An 8,655-nucleotide genomic window follows, 5' to 3' on the forward strand; every position below is an offset into this window, starting at 1 on the left:
ACGTGGGTCCTGGGGAATCGAACCAGGGTCCTCTAGCTTTGCAGACAAATGCCTTAACTGTTAAGCTATCCCTCCAGCCCACCCCGTGTCGTTTGTTTTGCCAGGAGTGGGCATGTCGCGCCTCTCCAGCATCCTCCCTGCTTTTAGAGGTGAGTCCTGGAAGCATCAGGGAGGAGTTTAAACAGGACAGATCCATGGCAGGATGCCAAGTTTCGGTTCTCAGTTGTAGAATGAGCCAATAGGGTGGCTGAAAAGTAGCAACCACTTGCTTCCATTCCTGTCTTGGGGACGGGGGGAGGTCAGGTACCTGGCTCCCATGTATCTAGTTGTCTTGGACAACCCAGAGGCCTTGAAACAGAGACTGCTGCATGCCCCTACTAGCAATTCTTCTATAGGAACATATCCAGCAATGTTTATCTGAGCATATAGCTGCCATAGTAAAAATTACAGTCCCAAGATTCTCTTGTAGCTAGAGTGGTCACGTGACTGTTCCAGCCAATGGGCTATAAGCAGAAATGGTAGTTCAATTTCTAGGAACTTTCCTTAAGAGATAGTACCTGTTGGTTCCTTCATCTTGTCATTCTCCTACCTAGAACTTGAATGCCACCATTGACCATCTATTATTTATAGCATTATAGGACAATAATGTATAGCTCCCAGATACTAGAAAGTCACTTTTCATCCAAGTTTTATGTCAGAAAAAATTAAATTTCTTGGCTGGAGAGATTGCTTAGTGGTTAGGGTGCTTGCCTACAAAGTCTAAGGACCCATGTTTGACTCTCACAAAGCTGAGGCAAGCTCAAGGTCACATATGCCCATTAGGCGGTGCAAGTATCTGGAATTCAATTGCCATGGCTGAGGCCCTGGCATGCCAATTATCTCTCTCAAACAAAAAAATAAATATAAGAAGTAAATTTCTATCTTTTCTGATTATTTATATTTGAGTATTCTTTCTTTGTATGCAAACCAAACCTTGCCTGATGTAGGTAGGGAAATCAAACTCAGGTTGTTAGGCTTCATAGGCAAGTGTCTTAACTGCTGAGCCATCTCTCTAGGATTATAGTTTTCACTTTTTACATTATTAAACTAAACTTACTTTTATTTATTTTATTGTTAAAATACTTTTATTTATTTGCAAGCGGAGAAAAATAGAGACACAGCAATTGAAAGATAGAGAAAGAGAGAGAGAGAATGAGCACGCCAGGGCTTCTAGCCTCTGCAAACAAACTCCAGACACACTTACACTTTGTGCATCTGGCCTTACGTGGGTACTGGATAATCGAATCTGTGTTATTAGGCTTTGTGGGCAAGTGCCTTAACTGCTGAGCCATTTCTCCAGCCCCTAAACTTAGTTTTTTTTTTTTCTGATTATACTAATTTAATTATTTTTAAACATATAAAAATACAACTACATTATGCAAAAAGAGAACCAGGAAGGAAAATTATTCTGTGCATTAGTTTAAATGCTGTTAAGATTGATGTGGAGTCTGTAAATAGCATTAGAGTATTTTTGAAACCAATATCACAAATAATGAAAATATAAAAACTAATCTTTTTTTTTTTTTTTTTACAACAGAAAGAACCAAGGTCTTAAAGTTACCTTTCCTTGAACGTTTCTTCCATGACTTCAAGAATGCACACTGTAGAAAAATAATCCGCAGATAACACATGTTTCCTTGCTAAGCACCGTCACTTCTTTTACTAAGCATAGAACATGGCCACTGTTTTCTGTTCCTGAATAGAAGTAAGTTGATTAACTACATCTATACATTATTACAGCTAGAGAGGGAGTTATTGCAGAAATACTTCTAATCTTGGATTGTTTTTGACTCTTACAGGGAAGACAATAGCTAGCTGACTAATTTCTGAATTGTATGAGACATATCTGAAAGGATCTGTGCTTCATAAATCAAATCCAACAAGGAACAGTAAGAATTTCTTTTTTTAAATTTTTTACTTTTATTTATTTATTTGACAGTGACACACAGAGAGAGGAAGAGGCAGAGAGAGAGAATGGGCGCGCCAGGGCCTCCAGCCACTGCAAAGGAACTCCAGATGCGTGCGCCTCCTTGTGCATCTGGCTAACGTGGGTTCTGGAGAATTGAGCCTCGAACCGGGGTCCTTAGGCTTCACAGGCAAGCACTTAACCACTAAGCCATCTCTCCAGCCCAAGAATTTCTTAAAGTCAATAGGAGACACAATGTTTTGGTTTGGAATCTTGGTCCATTATTCTTTTTTTATTTTTATTTATTTATTTGAGAGCCACAGAAAGACGGGGGGGGGGGGGGAGAATGGGTGCATTAATGCCTCTAGCCACTGCAAACGAACTCCAGATGTGTGTGCCCTCTTGTGCATCTGGCTTACACATGCATGTGGAGTTCATATGCAGTGGCTTATAGGCCATGGTGTGCCTATTCTCTCTCTCTCTATCAACCTGCCTCTTTTTTCTCAAATAAATAAATAAATAAACGATTAAAAAAACAGAGTCTTGAAGTATTTCAGAGACTGGCTGCTCTCTTTGAGGAAGGGATCCCTCACAAACATGCCCCTGAAGACTGTTTAGTAGCTGAGTTAAGAAGGCACAACATGGGCTGGAGAGATGGCTTAGCAGTTAAAGTGCTTGCCTGCAAAGCCGAAGGACCTTGGTTCGATTCCCCAGTGCCTACATAAGCCAGGTGCACAGGGTGGCATATGCATCTGGAGTTTGTTTGCAGTGGCTGAAGTACCTGGTGCTCCCATATTTTCTCTCTCCCCCCAATAAATAAAAAATAAAATATTTTTAAAAAGAAGGCACAACTCCTTTTCCTTCCTCCATGCCCTGAAGAGGCATCATGGAGCATGTGCCTGGTTCCCATCAAATGGGCTTTTGTTGATGTTCTTTTTTTTTTAAATTAATTAATTTATTTATTTGAGAGTGACAGACACAGAGAGAAAGACAGATAGAGGGAGAGAGAGAGGATGGGTGCGCCAGGGCTTCCAGCCACTGCAAACGAACTCCAGACACGTGCGCCCCCTTGTGCATCTGGCTAACGTGGGACCTGGGGAACCGAGCCTCGAACCGGGGTCCTTAGGCTTCACAGGCAAGCGCTTAACTGCTAAGCCATCTCTCCAGCCCTTGATGTTCTTTTTTTTGGTAAAAGTTATTTTCTTTATTTTCACTGGAACATCAACCAAAACTTTTTTTTTATGTTCAAAGATTTCCAGGAAACTTCCACCTCAAAATGCCTAAGATAATGACAGATTCCATCTAGACAGTTAGGGAACACTGCTGGTACAACTCCGAGCTCTATTACCAAGTGACCGTGTCACCCAGGCCAATACCTTGCGAGGAAGGTACCATGACAGGCGCACAACCTGAGACATAGCAGCTTGGGTGCTCGCCAAGGCAATACACAATGAGAGAGACTTGGAAAGCGACCTCAGGCCTGGTTTATCAGCACGGACGCGGGGCAGAGCATCCCTCCCGCCCAGACTCCATGCAGTAAAGATCAAAGCCGGATGTTTGGGTGGATGGAAGCTGCTTCCCAGCTCCCACCCCTTGGCCCCCATTTCTGCCCTGGAGGTCTCCCCTGAGGTTTAGGGCAGTGAGAAAGCCACAGAACCCTCAGGGCATGTCCGGCTGGGCATGGTGAGTGTCCCCTGGAGTCACAGGGATGTAGGAGAACAGGACAGAGCGTGGGCTCTGAACAGAGGGGTTGCGATGCCCGGCTATTTGTCACCCTAGAATGGGCTGTAAGTCTCTATGAGAGCCTATCTGTAGGCGCTTCCGAGCTGTAATTAACCCTCCAAAAGCTAGTGCATAATTTCTAGGTGAGCAAAGTCCCCACCAAGGACAGCGGAGACACGAGGAACTTCTCTACTGAGGGCGATGCAGCTCCCTGGCACTTGTATCCAGCCTTCATCGTGCCCAACCTAACAGTGGTCACACAGCCAGTCCAGAGCCACGAGAGACTAGCCATGGGCAGGAGCCCTGGGTGGGTCACAGTGGCCTGCTCTGAGAGGCTGTCCCTGACCCTTTCCAGCCCCTGGGTCCCCTCGAAGAATAAAGATGATCGGACAAAGCTGCGTGACCGGTCTTGGTGCCCCTCAGTCCTTGCTCCCCCGGTTTAATCGCACCAACACTCAGAAACCTAAGGAGTCACTCTCTGGCTCACGGTTCACGCAAGTGTCTGAGACCATGGATAGGACCCGCCCAGGGCCTTTGGTGGGGCTAAGATCTCTCATTGCCCACTGGCACCACGCGACCACCGTTGTTCTGGGCAGCCATGGAAGACCAGGGCCTAGACAGCTGGGGGCAGTTTCCAGGGGTCTCACTCTGACTCACCTGCTTCTTCATTGCAGTGAGAGACACTGTGCCTCAGAAACGGCCTGTCATCTTGTCATTTTCAAGGTGACCCTGTGAGATTTGACAGCGTCATTAATTGTTCCCATTTCCTACTCCATTGCCCTGTGGCAAGCCTGTCCTCGGGCTGTATAATGAATAAGTCCCAAATGAAGCAACCTCTTGCTTCTTCTCGGAGCCCACACCGTCCTGGAGACCCTTCTGCTGCCAGGCAGACAGGCATTTAGAGGGTCTTTACTTGTCTTAACCACTGCTTTATTGTGTGATGTTGGATACATGCCATCTGTCCTCTCTTCGACCTCTGTTTGCCCATCTGCACAGTAAATCAGCAGTGCTTGCTGGCAGCTCCGTGGTTCCTCTGAACTGTCTGGCGAGGGGTTCACTCCTGCTTGATCTTGCTGAAAATAGAGTTCTGCTAAAAATAATAACTAAGGTGTTAAAAACTGGCATGATGACTTTACAACTGTGCCGTGGAATTTGCACAGGTCTCTAAATGAAAAAAAAAAAATTGGCAGGTGTATCATGTATGTGTGTGTGCATGCATGCACATCTATGTGTGGATACCTGTGCGTGTGGAGGCCAGAGGTGGCAGTCAGGTGTGTCTACCGTTCTTTATTTACTGAGGCAGGGTCTCTTACTGAACCCAGAGCTCACTGATTTGATTAGTCTAACTGAAACACCGTGCTCCTGGGGACTCCCAACTTCCACCTTCCCAGCATGTGGGTGGTAGCCATGCGCTTGCCACCATGCCTGGCATTTACATGGGTTCTAGTGATCAGCTCTCTGGTCTTCACACCAGCACAGCAAACACTTTACCCACTGCGCCATGTCCTCAGCCCAAAAACCTTTCTTTAAGTCTAACCACCCAAGTGGGATGCATCTTTTCCCTTCAGTCTCTGGGCTGAGTCTGGGGCTAGGGAGTGTGGGGATGGGGGCTAAAGAAGGGGATTAAATCACATTGCGAAACTCGCTTGCCTCTTGGAGTTGGAACTACTCTGTCCTCTGCTCTCCTCCCCTTTGTAGGGCTCCCTATCCTGATATCGATGAGGGAATGGTAAGGAACTTTCCAGAGTAACAGTTCCCACACCCACCGTTTCCTGCAGCTGTTCTCATTCATCACAGCAAACCTACCACGGAAGGAGGGACGTGACTTATTTTGGCAGAGTGGTGTAAGAATTCTGGCATCCAGGTATCTTGAGATGAATGGCGACTCCTCCATCTGGGCAGTGGTTTTGAGATGTGTGATGTGAAAAGAGTCTGTTGTACCAGCCAGAACCCTCTGAGGTAGCAGGGGGTATGTCTGGGGTGAGTGATTTTTCCATGGTCCCCTGAGGTCCACCTAACACTTCCTAAGACTCAGTGTTAGGAAACTTTAAGAGATAAATATAGGGCTGGAGAGATGGCTTAGCGGTTAAGCACTTGCCTGTGAAGCCTAAGGACCCCGGTTCGAGGCTCGGTTCCCCAGGTCCCACGTTAGCCAGATGCACAAGGGGGCACACGCGTCTGGAGTTTGTTTGCAGAGGCTGGAGGCCCTGGCGCACCCATTCTCTCTCTCTCCCTCTATCTGTCTTTCTCTCTATGTCTGTTGCTCTCAAATAAATAAATAAAAAATGAACAAAAAAAAAAAGAGATAAATATAGATGCTTGAAGTACCAGGTCAGAGACAGGAGGGCACCCATCCAAACGCCGTTCCCAACCTCTGAATCCCCCCCACACATATTACCAAGGGGGATCCTTGTCTGTGGCATGTTCCCCAGCTCAGGAGAACATGAAGTGGATGCATTGTGTGAGCAGAATGGCTCTCTCCCCACCGGCCTGCTCATAACGTCGGGAGACTCTCCCTCAAGTATGACTGGCAGGTTCGTAGACTCTTTTACTGTCTCTCAGGTGAGCCTGGCATGTCCCCAAGAGGCCCCGTGCAGCAATCAGTATTTCTGTCCTGCTTGAAGTGTCCAGCTTCCACCTGCTTGAGCAGTTTGGGGGAATTTACAAAGCACATTCTGACCAGAGCCCAGTGGGGCAGGCAGCACCAAGGTCAGATAGTCGGTCTGATCCTGTCGTATTAACTAGATCAGGTTGAGACGCTGGGAGGAAGTTACCTGTCCAAGGTCACAGCAGTCGACTTGAAGACGCAGAACTGGAGCCTGAGCTGAAGGCTCTGCTGCCTCCTGTTCCCGGCTCCGCCTCAGCTCAGCAGCCTCTCTGGCCAAGGCAAGATCCAGCCTTACTTCCAGCATTTTCCCGTCTCACAAGCTGTCCTCTGATAGCCAGAAAAGCCCCGCTATGGTACAAAACAACCACACCATAACTGGAGAAAGAAATTCTTCCCATGGCCCCTCATAGCCCTGACATCCAAGGGAAGCCGATGTTAAGAAGACCGAATCAGTGCCTGGCTCAGTGGCCATCTCTCTCGTCCTTTTTCAGAAGGACATTCCTTCTAGAGTCTCACTTACTTATTGAGATGGGTTGAAAGATGAAAAAAAAAACCCACTATTCTTGAAAGCTTCATATTAGAACCTCCTAGAAAGTTTGTGCAAAGGGCAGATTTTGGGCTTTCACCTGAGGCCCAGGAGATCAGCTCTGGGGTTTGGGAAGCCATGGGAAGTCATCTCTGGGGGAATGCTGAGGCCCACTGAGGTATGAGACCAGAAGACTAGATGGCCTGAATGCCTTTCCTGTTCTGACGGCCTATTCGAGGCATCAGGAAGCATGGTGGGTGCACTCTGACCCCCATGCCTCCTCTCATGCTTTATGCTTTAGTGTAGTTCTGGCAGTGGCAAAAAAGAAGAGTTCAAACAGATTAGCAGAAGTACCAGGAGGCATAAGGTCATGAACCAGCAGTGATTCTTGGGCCTCTGCGTGAGAGCTGTTTTCCCAGGCTAGGGTGAGTTAGATGATCTTCCTTATGAACACTTCCAAACAACAGGATGACTTAGCTCGCATGGCTCCACCCACAGACATTTGGAAACTCCAGCTGCATCCAGAGACTACCTGGCTGTAAATAGCCACCCGCCCTTCCCATTCCCAAGGAACCCATAAGTTCCAAAATTCCAGAGTCGTCTTGTCTACTCCTGGGTGCTGTGTGCTTGGCACCCGTACACCTGGTACCCATGTACCTGGTACTCATGTAAGTGAAACCCACATGCTTGATGCTCACATGCCTGGCCACACAGAGATGCCAAGCATCATTGCCTCACTGGCTCCAGGCTTAACCAGTCACGGTCCTTGACAGCAAATGGCAGAAACGAATTCTGGCTGACTTAGTGGGGAAGGAATTTATTCTGGGATATTGGGTAGCCTTGGGACTCACCAAGAAGGCTAAGAGCCAAGCTTGGGAAACAGGCAGACACAGTTCTGGATGCCACCCAGAAAGACTCATGCCACGGGGATCTCACACAACTAAAGAGGCGATTTGGATGCTGTTCATCCCGCAGAATGATAAATACACACCCGCGTGTAGCTACAGCAACCTGGAAAAGTGCACATCCCAGAGAAATGCTGATAAGGTTTGGTGTGGATGGTGCCGAGAACCACATTTTCTTATTCTTGAGGCCCGCTTTCAAATCCTGTATGTCCTATCTGAGAAGGATTTTTGTAAAGAATCTTAGAACCTTCTTTTACTTTTCTTTTTTTTTTTTTTTTTACACCCTCCCACTTTCTCCTTCTGAGTGGACGCTGTAACCATGATCAGAGTTTCGGGTCAAGGGAGATGAGACAAGCATGTAAGACAACAGAGGTTTGGGATACGCACAACCAGGTGGGTGGGATTAAAGAAACCCTCATTCCACACTCCTTGTGTTTAGCCACGGAGGGACTCCTGTTAGAAGAGCGCCTCTGAGCTCTTGCCCACTGGGTCCTTACATGCTTGGTATGTTAAGGAGGAGGAACTGGGCTGCTATGGCTCCAAGCTGTCTGGGCTTTCCAATCACTTCTGCTTGCCACAGTCACCTGATGTTTGCTCACTAGGCCACACAGTAAGTTTACTGGGACCTGCTCTGCCCTGTAGGTAGAAACTTACAGATTGGGAGGCAGTTCAAGTTAGCCGGCATAACCTGTTTTACCAGTCCCCAACTTATGGTTCTGGTCTGGAAATGGGAGTGGGGGTGTCATTTTTCCCAATCACCCCAAAACTAGAAAAGGAGTAGATTTCAAGGGAGAGATTATGAATTGAACTTTGCACCCCTCTCCTGCCACTTGGATTTCTTAACCTTGGGTGAAGCATCCCACTAAATTAGACACATACTCACCTTTAAAAAATTATTTTGGGGGCTGGGGAGATGGCTTAGCACTTAAGGTGCGCGCCTGCAAACTAA

The sequence above is a fragment of the Jaculus jaculus genome, chromosome 5 (genome assembly GCF_020740685.1).
Source record: "Jaculus jaculus isolate mJacJac1 chromosome 5, mJacJac1.mat.Y.cur, whole genome shotgun sequence".
In the NCBI taxonomy this organism is placed as follows: Eukaryota; Metazoa; Chordata; class Mammalia; order Rodentia; family Dipodidae; genus Jaculus; species Jaculus jaculus.